Raw genomic sequence first — 20,896 nt, 5'->3', positions numbered from 1 at the left:
CCACAGAACTCGCGCCAATTAAGGCCGGCTACAACGCGCGCGGATATTTACGCGTGACACATCCGGTACAACCTCTCGCGGAGGCGCGACTCGCCACAAGCAGAAGCCAGTTTTGCATCTCGGCACCTTTTGCATGTTCTCTTTAACCTCGCAGCGAGCGCATTTCGAATTGTCACATCGGTGCGCAATTGTTGCCGTGAAATTATGCTAGCTGCTTGTCAAGATGGCTTTCTTTCGGAAAAATTAATGGCAAACAAAATTTCTTTAAAAAGATTTCTTTTTATTTATAATGAAATGTCAGCATATGTACAAAATAAGAATTAATGAAGTATAATAAGAATCAAATAAGGCAATTAAATTAAATAACAATTGATTATCAAATGATATAAAATCAATAGAGAATATAGACAGAAATTTTAATTCTTTGCCCTCAGATAAAATAAAATTTCCAATTTAAAAGCGCGACTTTATTTATATTGAAACGTTGTAACCAAATCTGTTATATCATTTCAAGTCGTGTTTTTTAGAGACATAATTAGTAAGTCTAATACATTATTTATAAATTTTAAACGAAGAACAAAAATCTCTTTGAAAAGATTAATAACGATGGTGGAAGCGCCCGCGACGTGTATGTGTAGGGGGCGGAAGATCGTTGTTGCCGTAAACCCCAGAAAACCCCGCTAGATGGATGGGATGGTTTCGGCCGGCATGTTAAGTCCAGGAACATACCGTAGCACGCTCGTAGAATTAAACCGTTCTCGTGCTAATTGATTTAGGAGATCCCGTCAATGTGTGTGTATGTTGCACAAATATGGCATAGTTCTTGATAAACCTTTCGTAACAAGCTACGAATTTGACATTTTATAAATATCTTTTTAATATTTTTTCGATATAAATTTTGAAAAAATATTACATTTTATATTATTGTTTGGAAAGTAGTTTTACTATTTTTCATACGTATAATGAAAGATATCTTTTGATGTTTTATGTATAATTATCTAATTATGTGTGTTGTTAATGTTAATATTTATATATAGATCTCAAATTTGCGATTTAAAATCTTTGATATAAACTATTTCCATCGCCACTCTTGATTAACTTTAATATAATAATAATCCAATTCCCTGAATAATAACGAACACTTCTTATGTTTTAAAGGTAGCGTAAATTTTATCATTTCCATGACAATTTCCTTGGTCTTATAGCGTTCCTAAACCGCCCGATTTACATATATATACATTCTAGACATACATTTTTATAGCTTCAATTACATTCGTATTTTTTGTCACTCTGTCGCCGCTTATACGTGGGATGTAGGCGCGGGGTGAAAGTTACTGCAATGCCTTTTCGAAGCTTGGTCGGAAAGAATTTCGTTCAGGCGTTGACGGCGGCGCCTACAAATTTCTCCCGGGACCATTTCCGCGCTCGCATATTAGCTTGACTACGCGCCCAGCTGCAATCTCCGACGTGTAATTGATCGCGGAAGTTGAAGAAAAACCTGCATTGCCAAACTACACCAGCCGGCAATTTGACGCGTTATTTTCTGTTAATAAATCCAGCGCTTTTTGACAGGAATAGAAACAAAAAAAATATATTTGACATCATTCATGGTTACGAAACAATCACGAAGCCAAATGTTGGATCTAAGGAACATATAAAGAGAGATTTAATCCTTTTTATAAATATTTTAACGAAAAGAGATTAAATCGTTTCTCACAGTATTTAAATAAAAAATACACAATTAAAGAAAAATTTGAAATAGAATCAGTTTTCGAACTTTTGTGTACGCTATTCACTAATTAAAGCTTTCTAATTTTAATCAAGTCAGATATATTATATCAGGTCGGTGAATAGCGAAAACGAAGGAAGACAAGGAAGCGAAACGAAGGGAAGGGAAGGGAGAAAGGAAGGGCTGGTCTAGTGCGCGATAGGGTTAAAATGCAGCGACGTGTTGAACACACGCGAGCTTTAACGAGCGGTTGAGTCTCGAGAAGCGATTTTAGGTCGACGTATTCAGAAAGGGTCGAGGCTAAGATACACAAGAATCAGGAGGAGGAACGACGAAAACCCCTGAAGGAGAGACGACGCGTGTCCTCGCTATTCCTTTATGATTATCATACACCCGGGTGCCCTCAATCCGCGCAGCCCAGCATTGTAGAGTTGCGTTTCCAGTGTTCTGCTTCCAATCCCTTCTAGCTACGCACTCCCTCTTTCCGGTTATAAGCATTCATGTAGGCATACGCATATATACACGCGCGCGGAAGAACCACAGTCACCTAACGACAGATAAATCAAAATTGCATTATATGCACGGTGTCGGCGAGGTTCAGATAGGGCTTTGTATGCTCTCAAAAGTGGATAGAGATTTAGGACGTCGCCGTTGTGCGAATTCGATACCGCTCGTGACTATTTCTGCATAAAATCGCGGAGTCGCGATATACGAGTCAAGTAGCGAGGAATTTGCAGCGCTCATTTATGTCGAATCAGATTTCCGCGTTTGAAAAAAAAATATTGCGACGAGATGATTGCGACGCAGTAATATATATTTTTTTTATATTATCGCATTTATTTGTAATAATTGGTGAAAAAAGATATTAATAGATATATACAAACATATAATTTCAGAGAATATTTATTTTAATCAACATATATGCATGCGTTGATTATGATTGACATACGTGAATAAAAATAAGCATAAGATATAAAGACAAGTTGATAGATTAATAAAGTTGTATAAATAGTGTGATGTCATTGACGAAATCATATTAATTTTACCACAAGAGAATATTACACGAAAATCTATTTTATAAATAAAATAAGAATAAAGCTGTTACACTACTATTTTTATAATAAGGTTGAATCTCGTTTAAAAGAAGTATATTTAGTATATTTTTAGAGAGAGAGAGAGAGAAAGATCTCTCTCTAAAAATCATAAATTTTACTAGAAATTAGGCAGAGTGTTAATGTTCTTGCGCCTTCGCCACACTCGCAATTTCTTTTTTCTACATTTTAACCAAGTGTACGAGCGTTATTTCAGTTATTCAGCAATTAGTTTTTTAGTATCGCTCCGCGTGTCATAAAACCGAAAATGATTTTTCTTAGCGAGCGTATAAATATGCCGGCGCTTCGAAAAATTACATAAAACCTTGATAGCTACCACTTTGTAATCTACCCTGATGACTGTCGTAAAACGTTAGTTAACGGCAGGCAGGATGATCTCAATCGGGCTGACCTCGCGAATAATGTGCAATAAAATTTGCAATGGCGGCTATCGGCATCGGACCGGTGCCGAAAGACGTCGTTTATCTGTGGCTACTCCTTCGCGATTACTCGCGCCGCTAACATTTTTACGAAGGGCAAAATTTCCGGCTTTTACCGATCGAGAATAAAAGTAACACGATCCCGTTGTTTTTACTGCGGAACATTAGTCGTTAGGTCCCAATTGGATTATCACATGGAATTATCGATCAAATTTTAATCGCTCGTAGATATTGCACGGTACATTAATTTTATTTATAGAGCGTTCGACATATATATATATAAGTTATAAGCGATATGGAACAGAAGAATAATTTGGTCTGCAAGATTAATGTTTCTTCACTTGTAATCAAGATCAATTAGGCCAGAATTATCTATTTAATGATAGAATTGTTAATAAATGATGGCTCTTCTGATTTAATCAATCGAGATTTCTATACCGTCAACGTTGAAAGTTCCCCATAAACTTATTTACGACTTGGCAATTCACTATTGGCCATAATTGTCGTAAACAGTTGCCGGTTTACGTTATACAATGCATATTGACATTGTGGACCACCTGGGACACATAGTATGATGATCGCATCTCTTGTCTCCTTTCCTATGGTTATTCTCTGACGACGAGGATTTATAAGCGCGGTAAAGGGGAGGCGCTGCCGGACAATTTACGGCCGCCACTTACGTCGCCGTGCTGGATTCTAAGCAATTAGTATTTACGCTGGATAGATCTGTAATCCTATTATACACTCGGCACAATATCGAGATAATAAGCATCGTGGACAACGCATGATTACAGACTGCGCCGCGTCCCCGAGGCGGACCGAGTTTCTCTTCGCGAGATAAGATTCCTCGAGGAAAAATTCTCACGTTTCTCCAACAACCTTGATGCGTACAACTACATCGTTCGATGATATGCTAAAAAAAATGGGAAAAATCGAGGTGTTATACGTGATCATATTTAGCAGATACAACCTGTTTTAGGTATTTATTTAATTACACAAATATAAGCACCTTTAACTCAAACATTGTATTAATAAATATTTAATTTACTATATAATGTGCATTAAGACAAGGGCGTTACATTTATTACTGATAGATATTATAATGCAAAAAATGTGAAATATTTTCCGTTGTTTTTCTCACTTTTTTATTTTAAATGATATTTTATTTAATATTATTAGAATTATTTGGTCAATTGTGGCTACACACAATTAACCAAATATAAGTGCAATAAAATTTAATAATAATAATTCAAATTTTTATATAATATTTAAAATTATATAAAAATAGAATTAACTTGAAAACCAAAAATATATATTTTTAATTTAAATAAACTTAACAAGCTGCGCAAGATCAATACTGCAATTGAATACTAATGCAATATTAATGATTTAAAACGTACAGAGGAGAATTAAATGCATATTCCGTTTTCGAAATAAGTTTGTAACAGTTTATTATTTTATGTATGTATATATATAAAATAGCATTAATGATATTATTGAATCCTCATACACATACTAATGACGCATCGATGAAATCAAAATGAAAGAAAACGCAAATTTATTGCATGTAGTTGAGTAAATTTAGATCAACTAGACTAGATCAATCAGGTCAATATCTTCAAACTGGAAATATTCATATCATATAACAATTTTAAAGAGTAAAAAAACAATATTAAATATTCAGACGTAAGACATTTGTTCCAAATTAACGAACCAACACCCGTTCTAATCTTGGCGTATTGAAATATGAATGAAATATCGAGCGCGACGTTATTTTCGTCGTTTCGTGACATGCGACTTCGATTCCAGTTTTGAAAAATTGTGATGGCGAAATTCGCACGAGACAGGTCGCCGATAAAATACAATCAATACACGAAATGTATAACGTCGACGAAATAAGTACAATAATTTCCGCGTTCATTGTTATCTCGATAATCGTTCCGCAAAACGATCGACCGAACAATTTTCGCAACCCGCATTCGTTCCCGTCCGCGAATCGATGACTTCTCTTCGTCCACCTTGCTTACCTAACTCTTTCGTCCTTCTCGTTCACCTAACTCGAAAAGGACCTCGTGGCGGACCTCGGTGCCGAAGATTTGTGGCACATCGGTAACACGCGGCGGCCCCAATTTACTGCGCATTACCTCGCCCATCCGCCTCTTCGCCTCGCATTTTCCTCCACCAGCGTTATCCACCGTCGTCTCCTCCTTGCGCGTCTTGAGTAGTTTTCTTTTTTCTTTTTCCGGCTCGTATACCGACGGTTGCGCGATTTTCTTTACCTCCGCTTCTATTTCTTTTTCTTTTCCTGCTTACTTGAATCTCAATTTTACCACCTTTTTCATCTTTCTCTTTATTTTTATTATTTTTTTGTTTCTTCTTCTTCCTCTCTTTTTTTTTTGTTTTTTCAATATGCTATTAATTAATTATTTTTTATTTTTACTATCAGTTTTATCTTTCTTTATTTTCTTCATTATATGATTTTATTCTTTAACTTTTTTTAAATTTGTTTTCGTTTAATTATTTTTTCTTCTTTCTTTTGCTTTTTTTAGCTCTGCCTTTCATACATTTTTTATTTATTTTTTATATATTTTTTCTTTTTTTTTATTTGTGCTTATCTTCTTATTTTACTTCCAAGTTTATATTTATCGACAACACATAGTTTTCCTCGTATTTCCCCTCTCTAGCCAAAATTTGACCATCATCCCTTCTTGTCGTTTGCAGATTTGCTGTGCGCGTCCCCAAAACCAACGTGTACAAACGGCGGCGATCACCCTCTCACGTTATTCCTTGTTCGTAACCGCTGCTACGTGACTAATCTGATTTCCCATCCACGGGTTGCATCTCATCTCTTTCTCTTTTCGACCTTTTATATATATTTTAACCCTCTCACTGTCGGGTTCAACGAGTTTGACGCAATCGGGCGCGACGCCATCCGTCTAAATTTAGACAATCGAAAGAGCGGTCGAATGGCGCGCCTTCGCGATGTTTCGGTCATCGAAATGGCGTGATGTTAAATAACATTGATCGAAAATAACAGCAATCGATAATGTGCTTTGACCTCACATTCTGATAACTTGCGAAAAAAAAACAAATTGCACGAGATTTTTACCTTGTTTTTTTCGAAACTTGACACATCGTCTTTAGACAATCGAAAGAGCGGTCGAATGGCGCGCCTTCGCGATGTTTCGGTCATCGAAATGGCGTGATGTTAAATAACATTGATCGAAAATAACAGCAATCGATAAAGTGCTTTGACCTCACATTCTGATAACTTGCGAAAAAAAAAAACAAATTGCACGAGATTTTTACCTTGTTTTTTTCGAAACTTGACACATCGTCGTAGTAAACAAATAAAATTATTTCCATAGACCACTATATTCAGCATCGATAATAGCTATAATTTTTTAATTGCGATCCATAACATTTATATCCATGTATGAATTTTTCTATTGTTATTAATTTTTTTATTTTAGTTTCTTTTTAACGCGTTTTTTGTATTTTTTTTTGCATTTTGTATTAGTTTATTATATACGTATTCTATAGTATTATATACATTTGCAGTATTATATTGCTTGAATATTAATTTAAAAATCAGAATCCTGAAATGTTAAAGTTGTGTCGGATATCCTCGGATAAATCTAACATTTTTACGTTGACCATGTCGATGCTCCACACGCCGCTTTTTCCATATGAAAAATGTCTTTTAGATTAATGGAACGCGGCCAAACAGAACTCCCCGTCCTCCCTCAAGCAAGAATTCGTTCTCTTGCCGCTCGCGTTTTCCAATTCGCGCCAAATGGATCGGTCGCGCGGAAAATAAGAGATTATAGTGATCTTCTTCGCGCGGCGCGACTACTCTCACCGATGGCCTTCGCACCAATCGTGATTTCAATTTTCAAGTGAATCGAAGCAAGTACGAGTGTCTTTCAGGAACGATACTGCATATAAATTTATATGTACAGAAATATTAATCGACGAGTATTCGCACGTTCTGATAGAAAAATTCATATTTTTTTTATATACCAGAATTATATAAGATATTGATTTATATTTTTGTGTATTTATCTTCGCCGCGTATTTTCAATTCGGTAGAAAAATTATGAAGAATGAAAATCCCATGCTAAGCACAGCTATCGTTCACATCAATCGCAAAATTATTTAATATTTCTTATTCATATATGAGATCGCATTTTAAAATGTTATTATATCAAAAATAATGATTTCTTTTTATTATTTAAATTTTCTTAGTCAAACGCCTAGTTGCTAAATATATCGAATGATAGAAATATAAGTATAATATAAAACATATAATAAATAACATGCACGAGATTATATAATCATCGCTACTTCTAACTCGCAGAAGACCCTAATCTCGATAGAATGAATATTTTCTTACTTCTTTTTGCGCAAAATTCCATCGGTGACGGGCGGTGAGAAGACTTCTAATGCGCGTGACGTTCATTTCCGGCGTACGTGACCTAGTTCCATGAAGACCCCCAAAAATGGGTGCCGACACCGAGCTACACGCTTCTTGCCTGTTTCTTATTCGCCTCGCGATACTAACGGTGTTTTTGAATGTAATTGAAAATCTAGCTTTTCTCGTATATATGTATATCGTCGTTCCTTTTTTCCCTCACACTTCTGCACATTTACATATGCGGGTTATGGAATTTTCACCGCGACTTTTGGGTGATGTAGCTTATTTATATAATTTTTAAAGATAAACACAATTTAAATTTTTTATTCCGTTATATCAAATAATATTATGATTATATGAATACTTGGGAAATAAGTTGATTTATTGATATATTTATTTATTATTAATGTCCAATAAAATAACAATTGTATCCGAAAATTATTATTACCCGACTTAGGTTATTATTCCTGCTATAAATATTTCGCGTATTATTATCGCATGGATAAGTAACTAAATTAATACACGTGCAATTTTTTCACATATAACACTTCAGATTCTTCTATCAGTTTCTGGCGCTATTTAAATGTCAATTGTCGGATGCTTATTTGATTGAAGTAATGGCGTGTATAAGATAATGATACTACGTTATAATGATAGAAGAACTATACGCAACATGAAGAAAGTGTGCGACGTAATTCACTTCCGAGTTTAATAATTCGGTTCTATAGCCTCAATATATATGTGTAAAGTCTGCATATACTATAATATAATTATTGCATACGAAACTTTCCCGAGTAGTCATAGCAATTGTTGTCGTAACTGTCCAAGATAGTTCAAACTTTTATTTTTGCATAATGTTAAATATTTTGTTAATACCGGAAATATAATAATAATAATTTTTATTAACTGATATGAAAATTGATGTAAATGTATTTTTTTATTTTAACGTTGTTATAACGATATTATAAATTGTTTACACTGTAATATCTCTACCAAATATTATAGTATATTAAAAAAAAAAACAAAAAATAGTATTTTTTATATAATTAAATTTTAAATGCTAACTGATTAATGCTAAAGTGCTAAATAATTAGAAACTCACAAACTTCTGCTAATTATAAAGATATAATTTCTATGTTTATTGAACAATAAATTGTATTATATCCATTTTGGCAAGACTCATATTTTTGTAGAACATGAGAATTCAATAAGCATGATTTCAACAGTAATCTCTTTTCTGTACAATTGATCGCTTTTTCTCATTACTTATGTTTTAATTTCCCCTTTTTATATAAAACTGCATATTATTCTTCTCTGTGCCGGTACAGAAATTAAATGCACGAATAGAAGAACACGGAGAGCATACGAAAGCGCACGGTTTCCTTTTCATATTTCTTTTAGCGAACGATATCTCGCGCTTATTCTATATGCACTTTGCGAACCGCAATGAGTTAGCTGTGCATATTAAATCACTTATCAAATAGCGTCGGGATCAAACGGGTAGAGCGCCGTTCTCTGATCGCGAATCACGCGAATAATATTTAATTATGGGCGCGATCTTTTGGTTCTTTTAATTCGCGAAAAATCTTTATCCACGTAGATTAATTCGTTTCGCCGTCGTCAACTCTCGCGCGACTGCGATTTATGTACGATTCTATCTATCGTCAATCTCTTGTCAAGAAGCCAAGATCCATCCCTCACTCGCCTCGAAGAGAGAAGCCGATGGCGGCTTTCGTCGACGAGTGGGCTAGAAGCGCCATCAGTTTTCCCCCCACGCATCTCGAAACAGCCAGCGTAATCGATTTCCGATTTCAGAGAGTGACGGTAATTTTTCAACATTCCATGAAAAATAACTCCGGAATAAGCCACTGACACCGCTTTCACTCTCTTCCATCCTCCATGATACTCCTGCCAGTATGTTAAGTACCTAAGTACATATATGTATTTGTGAACGATACTAGAGATTTTTTATTTAAAAATAATTGGAGTATTTTTTACTTATCTTGCTTAATATGATCTAAATAAGTCTTTGCAAAGAAATATAAACTTAAAATATTTTCTATAATATATTTATACACATATATGTAATTTCCAACACAACACGGATCTTGCCTTTTCTCTTCTTTCTTCAAGTTGATTTCATTGCGTTTCACCGTATGCATCGTGCGGAAATCACCATAAAACATAGGATAAGAAAGCTGGATACGATAGGAAACGGAGAGGGGTGGCGTTATCTATTTAATAGATTACGTTCGGCTCTATTGGGCCTGTGTTAGTCGCCTCCACGGAATGGGTTGAGACGCGAGCGATAAAAAGAGGATAATGGTGGAGGGTTTAGAGAGACAGAGAGAAAAGAAAACGCGGATTGGCCGGGCAACTTTTCGCTAAAAAGCGAGAAAAACGTGAACCCGGCTTTATTAAGACCGGTTCCCTGAAAAGCGCTCTTCGCTCCACACCCATCTTGCCACTCTATCAGCACACCCTTAACGTTTTTCGCTTCGCCTCGTCCTCGTCCTCGCACTCTTGACCCGATTTATCCACGTCTGAAATCGTCTCCCATCCGTTTCACCTCCCTTCCCGTACTCTCACCGCTCCTTTTTTCGATTGCGTCTTCGTTAACATTCATACGAGGTTGCTCGAGACCTTTTTGTTAAGTTAACTCGCCCTTCGAAGCGCCGGGAGAAAGAGAAGCTAAAACCACCACCCCGTCCTCGCTTATCCTTCCCTCTGGTCTCTGGGGATAACCGCCAACCTCGGATTTTTTCCGACGTGGCGCGTCGATTTGTTCATATTCGTGTACGGTTCGCATGGAAGCTTTTCGGAGGCTAAATCCGCGTATAAGCACCGCTCCCGTGTACGTGCTCGTTCCGACGTTCCCTCGACGTTCGGCTGCGCGTTCGTCCACGACGCGGACTTCGATTGAAATCCGAGAGCTGCTCCGACATCGGTGAACCCGAATTGTCTATACCGGAATCGATTTCCGATGCGATATTGCGATAGATATTAATTCATTGAAATATATATGTGTTAGAACAAACATTGAAGTGTGTATATAGACAGCGTTATATTGAATTTATATTGAACAGAAAACTGTTAGACTTACATCATAAATAAATCATAAATCATAAATATATTCAAATACGTAAATTTTACTACTTAGTTATATTTCTCGCATGCTAAAGATGTGACAAGTATACTATTTTTAATATATAAGTTCTTAGGTAGAAGTTTTGTCTTAACAATTTAATCTTTGACTTTTATTATTTCGCAAAAGTTTCGATATTTATTCAACAAGGTGAACAATTTAAAATTGAATATTTTCACACCAAATTAAAACGCGCCATAACAATATATATAAAGGATGTATAATATAATAATATACATAAGATTCAATTCCAATATCTAACATCGCGGGATTTGAAAACATTAATGATATTTTCGCGCGATTAAAGAATAAATTCTTTCGCACAACAGTCCTATATCGATGACCTGTCGGAAAAATTTCTTTTTTCTTCTCCATTTGATCGATGGAAAGAAGCGCGAAGAAAGAGCGTGGTCTGGCTATGACGGAAGTTCTTGGTGAAGTTCTCGCGGGCGCATTAATGCGCGCCAAATTAAACCGGAGTTTCTTCATCGTTGCGGAACTTTAAACCGCTTTGTAAACTCCGGTGTTGCTTGCTCGAGCGAGTATAAAGCGCCTCGCTAAAGTATCGCGGCGTATTACACGATATTGCCCCTGTCTGAATGTATCGAAACATCCCGATTCCGCCGAAGTTCGCGACGAATAAAGTGAAGGTTATGCCGCTCGTCAAGCAAGAGAAAAATGCTCGGAAAATCGCTAGTGTAGAAATTATTTGCTAGCGTTTCCTACTGGAAAATCGTCCATTGAATATGCAACGAACACCATTAACCTTTGCTTTTCTATCCTGTTAGTTACATTCGTGACGTTTCTTGTAACAAGGATGCACAAATTCTTATTTATTATTCATCTTAATATTTAGTTTCCCAATCTTAAAAGATTATGTTTTGAAATTTTTGTTATTTTATATTTTCAGTTTAAGACTTGGAATTATTTTTTAATTATTTTTCTTTGTTCTAAAAATTACATAACTAATTTTTATATGATAATAATTTTGACACAAACATTTCTTTAAATTTAATTTAAAGTTATTTGATAAAATAAATTAGAATGCTGTGATCATATTTAACGTCCTTGTAAAAGAGAATAAATTTTTGTGAAAAAGAGCATTTAATATGTTGGTATACGCAAATATCACACTCTCAATAGATTGAATACGCAGTCACAATTACAGATTAACACAATATTTGTCACTATATTTGGTGTTGACTAAATGTAGCAGAAACTATATTTGCTATTAGTTAAATTTAGCATTTACTGAATTTAACATTAGTCGTGTTTGGTATTATGTAGCTACATGTAGTATTAATTGCAAGTTCTCCGTTGTATTTAGTACCGACACGACAAGCCGTTCACTTCTCTTTCGAGCAAAATCGTCCCATAGTAACAGCGCGGCCACAAAGTAACCCCACTTTACGGTACATTAAATAACATGAAACACTATGAAGCCGTAGATCGGGGCAAACGTTCGACGAGGTAGGCGCGTGGTAGACTCAAATACCGGGAGTTAGTGCGAACGCACACGTTAGGGTATGACCCAATGAATAACGCTTATCGGTCGAGCCGTATCTGACTTCAAAATGTGTAAAACGCAGCATGCTGCTGCTACGTACAATTGTGACTCGGGATCAGATTAAACAGCAGTCGTGCAAGTTACATTAACCCTTTTCCCTGCAGCGTCCTTAATCATGAGTATACTTTTTTTTTTCATTTATGATATGGTAACATATAATATAATTGCAGAGTCACTCGGTATTATTAACCCACTTTATAGACACGTTTCGAATTAAACATTTTAATTACTTAACGTCGTTTGAAATTTATTCTTTATTTATTCGGTTGATTATGCTCCGGAAATAATCTAATTAAGAAATAAATATTTTTTTACATACTCAAAGAAATGTCATTATATTTTATAATGTAAGAAGTAATTGTGGAATAAAAATTTAATATCATAAAAAAATATCGTCTAGGATAATTTCATGTTTAAGAGATCCTAAAAAATAATGCAGTTATAAAGATTTAAGATAAGAATGACGTCTTTTAGATTATTTTGTGCGCGACGAGATTTATAGCAAGGAACTTTAATGTTATATAACATCGTAGGGCGATTTAATATCATAAACGCGATATCACAGGCGGATAAGCTAGCAACATCTCTGGGAGATTATCAGAACGTATATCGTCCGTTCGCGATTGCACCGTTAGACCGAAAGATAAATCCGCGAAAGTTATTCTCGCCGAGTTTCATTGGGCGCTATCATTTCAGGATAATATTGTTCGATCGCGGGACTTTATGGCGGAATCGGTCGGCGTCTCATTTACGCCATCGACGATAATACAGAGACGACAGAGATTCTTCCGGTAACTGCAACGTAATAACGATTGCGATTTTATTGTGCTCGTCTTGCTTCTCGCACTGTACGTGTATGTGTACGCGTATTGAAGGCATGTGAAGAGGTGCAAGATGCGCAGTATTATCGAATAATACTCATCGTCCAAATGGTTTGACTTCTCGCACTGTGAAATTGATTCGCGAGATGAGCGCCAATTCGATGGTTTAATGGAAAAGAGAGTTGTAACTCAAAACGCCATTCTCCTCAGATCGTTGAAGAGTTCAACGTGTTGTAATAAATCGTATGCTTCCGTAACAAACCCGATTATTTTTAGCGCCATATCTTTTCCTCAGATAACTCGACTCGTAAAATAAGTGATATCCATTAAAATAAGCGTCATAATTTGGCGATAATATTACGAAAATATCCTTTGAAACTATATTCTATTTTTATGATTTGATAATGATATGCTTTTGATTCTCCCGCGCGCGCGCTTATCAATTAGCATTTCGATGAATTGTGTAAGCAGATATTTTCCGCGAGTCTTGCATTTTGATAACTCATTTACATAATTTGCGAACAGCCCGAATTATGCACTTCCGCCGGACGCAACGTGAAAGATTATCCTGTGGAGTTTCACGCGAAACTCCGCTTTCTTTGCTGTCGAGTTGGTTACTTTTTTCTGATAATTACCATCGCGCGCGCGCGTTAGTCCGAACGGTGTGCATTGTTTCAAGGAGGTCTGCAAAGAAACTACCACGTTGCTACTTGATTTATGAAGTTTATTAAAGTCTACGTGCTACGTCAGGTTGAAACGTTAAATGCGCGATGTAGGTAATTGTTTTTCAACCGCCATCGGTGCATCGGTCCTTTTTTTTTTTTTTTTAGAGTTAGTTGCGATTAATTTGCATAGAGTATGCGGGCGCACGCATATACACACATGCATTGTGTAAAAAAATAAACTAGATATTAATATTTTTTTTATCGAGCATTTTCCTAAACCAATCGATCACGCTTGAAGAATCTATCGCGCCAAAGTGTATTTCGATCTGTCTCTTTTCGATTAGTTTTTTGTTAAACTCTGGTATGCATCGGGCTCTCTTTTACAATCGGTTCAACTGCAATCACGATGTATCCTCCTCTTCGCGTTCGTGTACAAGAGAGATCGGCGCACACGCTATTACATTCGTTATCAAAATACATTAACAGAGTTCGCTATCGTGCTCGTTATCAAAACACAAGCGGCAATGTTTCATTAAAAGTTTTCCGCAAAAAGAGGATCATCCAACACATTTGCGGTAATAATAACTCGAAATACTATACGAAAAGTCGAGACGCGTTGTCGAGCATACGTGCATACTTGTGAATATCAACCTCATTTATTTAGTTATTTACTCATCCGTTTAATATGGAAAAATGTAATAACCATAAATGCGACAAAAGGAAAGGATACTTTGGATGTGTAATAAATTTCTTTCCATTCTATTTTAGCAAGATAATGATAATAATTTTTAATTTTTTTTTTCACTTCCTTGAAAAAGATATCTTAAAATTTATAAACACTGCTATAAATATTGTATCATATTACTATCTTAAAAACATGATCAATGAATATTATGAATTTATGAATATTATGAGTTTACTAGTCTACTGTCTAGATCCAGCTAATGCTTGCTGAAATAAAATTGCCTTATTCTTTGTTATTTTTTACTAAACAAGACAGTTTTATCGTGCATCGAAATATACGCAAGCGGATATGTCGAGCGGACAAGAGTTTGCAGCTCGATGGAACAACGACGGTGCATTGCGCGGATTCCTGGCTGCCGGGAGCGAGCGAGAAGTTGTCGGAGCCGGTGCAATTAAAGCCGGATATATTGTTCCCGAGAAGAATAACCCGCGGCGCGGTTAGGCGTGTTCGCAACTCTCGCGTTGAGGGACGCGAGTCGTTCCTTCTCGAGACGAGAGTAGACCAAATTAGGGCAACACCGTTTATCAAATCGCGTATGCTTGTATTTCTCATCGGGAGAGAACACGGTGAGAAATTGCATTAGAAACTTATGCACTCCTTCTTTGTGAGAAAAATAATAAAAATCGATTAATCGAAAAAGAAGTTAAAACATTCAGTTTTTTCAATTGTAGATCGTTAAGATTATATTTTGCATTATATGAACATGGCGAGGATAAATTTCTAATCGATAGAAAATGAAACTAAAAATATATAACGTGTTAATTATTTACAAAATTTTGCAAGAGGGAATTGATTATATATATGCATATATACATGCGCGTTCCATTTCCTTAACGAGGACGGCTTTAAATTGGGTACAATTTGGCCCGGAAACGTCGCCGTTGATATATTGTTCCCGAGAAGAATAACCCGCGGCGCGGTTAGGCGTGTTCGCAACTCTCGCGTTGAGGGACGCGAGTCGTTCCTTCTCGAGACGAGAGTAGACCAAATTAGGGCAACACCGTTTATCAAATCGCGTATGCTTGTATTTCTCATCGGGAGAGAACACGGTGAGAAATTGCATTAGAAACTTATGCACTCCTTCTTTGTGAGAAAAATAATAAAAATCGATTAATCGAAAAAGAAGTTAAAACATTCAGTTTTTTCAATTGTAGATCGTTAAGATTATATTTTGCATTATATGAACATGGCGAGGATAAATTTCTAATCGATAGAAAATGAAACTAAAAATATATAACGTGTTAATTATTTACAAAATTTTGCAAGAGGGAATTGATTATATATATGCATATATACATGCGCGTTCCATTTCCTTAACGAGGACGGCTTTAAATTGGGTACAATTTGGCCCGGAAACGTCGCCGTCGTATCCATTAAAACCGCTCGACCGAGATAACAGCGGGCTCGTTTTAACCGAACTTTTAAGACGGGATGACACGGGTAACGCGGGCCGGTGTATCCTTAATTAGGAGCCGCCGCATTGTTTCGCGAGGCTTAATGCGAACTCACACCGCGTTTGTTCTTTATGCATGCTCGGCGAATTCGTGGCTTTTGCATGCACACGTGCATGGAGACGTCTTCATCGCGCCAATTAAAGGTTGGCCACGGTTTCCGAAATAATGACGTGCGGCGATTCGCGCTCTAAACAGACGATTGTAATGCAATCGCCATCGACCGAATTGGCTACGCGAGGTTCCTCGATGACTTTTCTTTCCCCTTACTAGCGAGCTTCTTTATTATACCCGGCCAATATTTCCGCGCAATTAAGTCGCCCTAAGAGTCCACGTAAGGCTTGTTAAGACCCCGTATTACCCGCTGCAGATGCAAATTGCATTGCGAGTTGCAATGGTGGATTTTGGAATCAAGGCATGCTATTTTGGACTATTTGTAGAGAATAAAATATATCTAAAAAATTATAAAAGAGAGAGATAAAGAGATTATATGCATATATCTAGTCATATAATATTTTCAATTAGAATTATAAATATTTTCATATTAACATCGAAATTTTATAGCCTCTTATCATTCATCTTTAACATGCAAGCAGGTTGAAAGTTGGACTTAATGCAATGAATGATTTTGAATTTTGACAGATTTTTTAAAATTCGGAATATAATAAAATTTTTTTTATTAATATGATTTTCCTTGGAAAATATTCTGCTATAATTTTATTTTTTAAAATCTAAAAATGTAGACATTATTTCCTTTAAATTAACAAGTATTTAAATTTCCAAAAGAGTCGCTATATGATATAGGTTTTAGATAGCGTGCTACGGTTGCGGTCGCATAATAAACATCGCGCGCGCGGAAGTTATAAATGTCGCTCCGCACGCATCCGCGAGAGCGAACGGACGGGTCAACTCACTCGCGGCGCTTTCTCGGCATATAATAAGCGACAGTAAAAAAACAAAAAGAAGCGGCGAATCCACGAAGAGCGGGTTAACGACGCAGACCTGCAAGGAGCTGCTGCTATAAAAATTTTAAGGAGCCGGCTTACTCTCCGCGCCGAAAGGGAGAGCAGCGCTGCCTCCGATAGCGAGCGCAAGAATGTTATCTTTATTGCGAGGCGAACGAGCGTTATATATTTATCGGGCAACGGCCGATTATGGCCGATGACGCGGATAACGGACTTGCCGGACCGCAAGACTCGGATCGCAGGGCTCACTTCCGGAAATGATATATACCTGAAATCGCGTTACCTTCGATGACTTTGCATTTTTTTTTTAAACCTGGAACGGTAACATGAATAAATTTTTGGCCACATACCGGAGATAATCACATGTATGAAGCTTATAATAAATAGCTTTCCAAATTTTAAGAAATTATTCAAAGATTATGAACGAGGTATCCTTAGATTAAAAAATAATGAAATCAATGAAAAGAAATAATTGACTATCACATTTGTATATATCTCATCTGTTATATTGAACTTATTTACCAAGAATTATTTATTAAAAAGATACAATTTTAAATGTGTACTCATTACAAAATAATATTTTTTTTACGTATAAGTATGCATATATAAAAAATATATGAGACATTGAATATATTCTTCAATTGAACAATTAAATTAAATTGTTTAATTTATTATATTTTTATTATTCGAATATATTGTTTGATTCGTTGTTTTTGTGCAAGAAATTTATCTTTATTACGAGAATGACGGGTAATAGCCGATTATTGTGATATGCGGATAACGGATTCGTTGGACCGCGAGTCTCCGATCGTGGAATTACATCCGGAAATAATATTTGTGGGATTGTTTCTTTCGATGACACACAGCGTCTTTCGTTGCTCGATTTTGCAGTTTTAGATTGATGCTTATGACGACTGCACTTTGATCATAGCATTCCTGTAATTATGCGGCAAGATATAATATAATTGCATGAATTGAAACCTAATTTTTTTAAATAGTGGAAATAGCTTTTAAAGTATTTATTAATAATTTTTTTAACCAGCCCTGATAAAAGTTCATTTTGTTTAATTAATTGATTTTTCTGAGATTGATTTGTGAAAAGATCGAGTCATACCTTTCCTGTAACAAGCGAGTCGGTTGTCGAAAGTATTACTTCCTCGAAACAATTACAGGAACCGAAGTCGTTATTATTTTCTTTTTTCAATCCTTACTACGTGCTTGTACGTACGAAGGAGGCATGGTGAAACAGGATGAAGGTGGAATGGGCAGAATGGGCGAGAGAAACAGGTTGGCGCAACGCCTCATTTTAGACGTACAAAACATCACATGCAATACACCAACTTCTCTCGGTATTTTGCGCTTTTCTCTACTCCTCTTTCTCATTCTTCTTTTCTTTTTCTAATCGTAATTTTCTCTTTGACTTGTGGAAGTGAACATTGTTGTCTCATCTTCGTCTTTAGTCTCGCTTATTATTTGTACTTTTCTATATTTTTTTGTCTGTGCTTTATTCTGTCAAAATGCATTTTATATTACTTGTTCCTATTCAACTTGTTCAATTGTCTTTAGCTCGCATTTGCTAAACAAAATTACCACGCATAGAACAGTTTGTGAGTAATCGAGGAAAAGCGGAAATTTTTCGTTAGATCTCACAGAAAAGTCAACCATATGCCTGTCTCGCGCGTATATGTACATGTGTGTATATGTCCAGAATGAACAATTAATTGCTGTTGGAGGTTGCGCCAATTTTGGGCCACGAAATTATTAACCCACCTATTATATCGAGCTCGCATATAAGCAAACATTCGAGCATTATGTTGCGTGATTTATTACATCGCGCGTGTGCGCCGCAGTACGGCTCGTGCTCTGGAATTTACGTATGTATTGAACAGTAGAACAAATATAGTTATATTCATCGAAAGCTGCAATGTTGAATAGAAAGCCTGTAACGCGAAAGAGAGACGATCCGAGAGAAAACAAAATTTTCTATATGTAATTTTTCTATCATATCTTTGTATGAGTAGATATATCGATTATATCGATTCTTAATTACTAATTATCAACCCTGAACTCATTTAGTTTTCGATTCTTATTTTTCCGCTCTCTTCCTCAGCTCTCAATTTTAATTCTCGGCTATACATATAATCCTTTTTTTCCTAGCTTAAAGCTGAACCTTTAATTCGCAATTTGCAGTTTACGTAATCGTTGCACAAGAAAAGAACATAAATAAGGATAAAAAAAAAAACACGAAAACTATCATGTTCAACGCGAATATATTTAATTCTTGTTCGTTTCTAATAATACACATTCCCTTTGCGTATTTCGAGAATAAGCCAGTTATTGGGATTACTAACGCGCGATATTACAGCGGTTCATTACGTTACACCCGTGCTCGAATGTGAAATTTCGATTATACGTACAACGTAATTGTCATTCCAGCCGTACGATCGATTCCTCTCGGCGCGTTCGTGGAAAATCAGCGATAATGACGCCGAAAAAACAAAAACGCGCGCATCGCGAGCGCATCGGATCGCGCAAATTACGCACGAAACAATTTTAATGAAGCCGGCGCGCCATAAAGGATTACAAATTCAATCTCCTCGCAAACGAGAGAGATGACGCGCCGCCGGGCATTCGTAATAACAACTAATTTACGAGCGTGATAATGGAGTGCGAATTTTCGCCAATCAGCTTTGAGCGTCGCCGGTCGCGCTTAAAAACGCGCGCATCGTTCTTTTTTTTTTTTCCCCCGCCTGATATATTTGTTCGTTCTCCGCCACCCTCTCTGTTCGCCCACGCTTTCGCGTACTTTTTTTTATACTGCAAACGCAATTAGTGCAGTTAACGTCGGCTGGTCGGGGGATTATAATGGCGGCGCGCGTGCAGCCACGCGGCTAATGAGATCCGGAAAAATCAGGCCTTCGGTTTAGCCCACCAACCGGATTGTTAAATGACACTCGTTTGTGTGAAGTCGGCTTCCGCGTTTCGGCCGGATTCGGCGAGAAACCGCCTCTCGAAACGACCAGAGGGACCGTCGTCGTGTTGGAGTTATCCTTTTTGTTTTCTCGCGCCGCTACACGGGGCTGTAAACGAGGCCGACACCTTGCACCGGCATTTCTCTTTTTTTTCCCAAACGACCAGAGGGACCGTCGTCGTGTTGGAGTTATCCTTTTTGTTTTCTCGCGCCGCTACACGGGGCTGTAAACGAGGCCGACACCTTGCACCGGCATTTCTCTTTTTTTTTTCCCCTCTTCTCACAAGCTGTATACGCGGATCCGCGATGTCGTGTTCGTTTCAGTTGAGCGAGCAAATCGTCGATTTTTTGGTTCATTATTAACCCTTCTACTATCAAGATGGTAATAAAACTACTACAGTTTAATTTATAGTTTTTATATGTCAATTGACATAAAAAACTTTAATTTGAGATTTAATTGCAGTATCGAAAGAAAAATAAAAAATAGACTTCAAAATTTGCGAACAACTTTGATAAACAATCTGAATCCAGTTGTTTTATTTATATTTCTTACATGCGATAATTGTAATTATCATCATTATTACATTTGTGCATTGTTCATTTTCTATCGAAAAATGAGCATATTGTTCAAATATTTTTTTATTTGACAAATATCGCGCGTTTGCTTCATGGCTGCATTTGAAAGAATAGCACATAACTTGAGCGATGGGAGGGTATCTTTTCGGCAACTTTTTGCGTTTCGCTTAAATGGGAGTTTACCCGAGAGTTGCGTGTGCTGAACTTGAATATACCGATTCACATACATGACCGTGCGCCGTTAAACGAGAAGGGTTTCAATGTAGTCTGCAATAAAGAAGAAACAAAGAGAAATATGATGTAAAGGGAAAGA

At 36.5% G+C, this 20,896-nt stretch overlaps 1 protein-coding gene across 2 annotated transcripts in view; it reads left to right on the top strand.

Annotated features, from left to right (window-relative positions):
• The window catches only part of LOC115244709 (latrophilin Cirl-like), a 701,308-nt gene that overhangs the window by 389,424 nt on the left and 290,988 nt on the right, over positions 1-20,896 (top strand). The window lies entirely within an intron of this gene.

Source organism: Formica exsecta, unplaced genomic scaffold (genome assembly GCF_003651465.1).
Source record: "Formica exsecta isolate Colony F162 unplaced genomic scaffold, ASM365146v1 scaffold83, whole genome shotgun sequence".
Classification (NCBI taxonomy): Eukaryota; Metazoa; Arthropoda; class Insecta; order Hymenoptera; family Formicidae; genus Formica; species Formica exsecta.
Note: the sequence above shows the minus strand (reverse complement) of the source record. Positions and strands in the feature narration are given on the sequence as shown.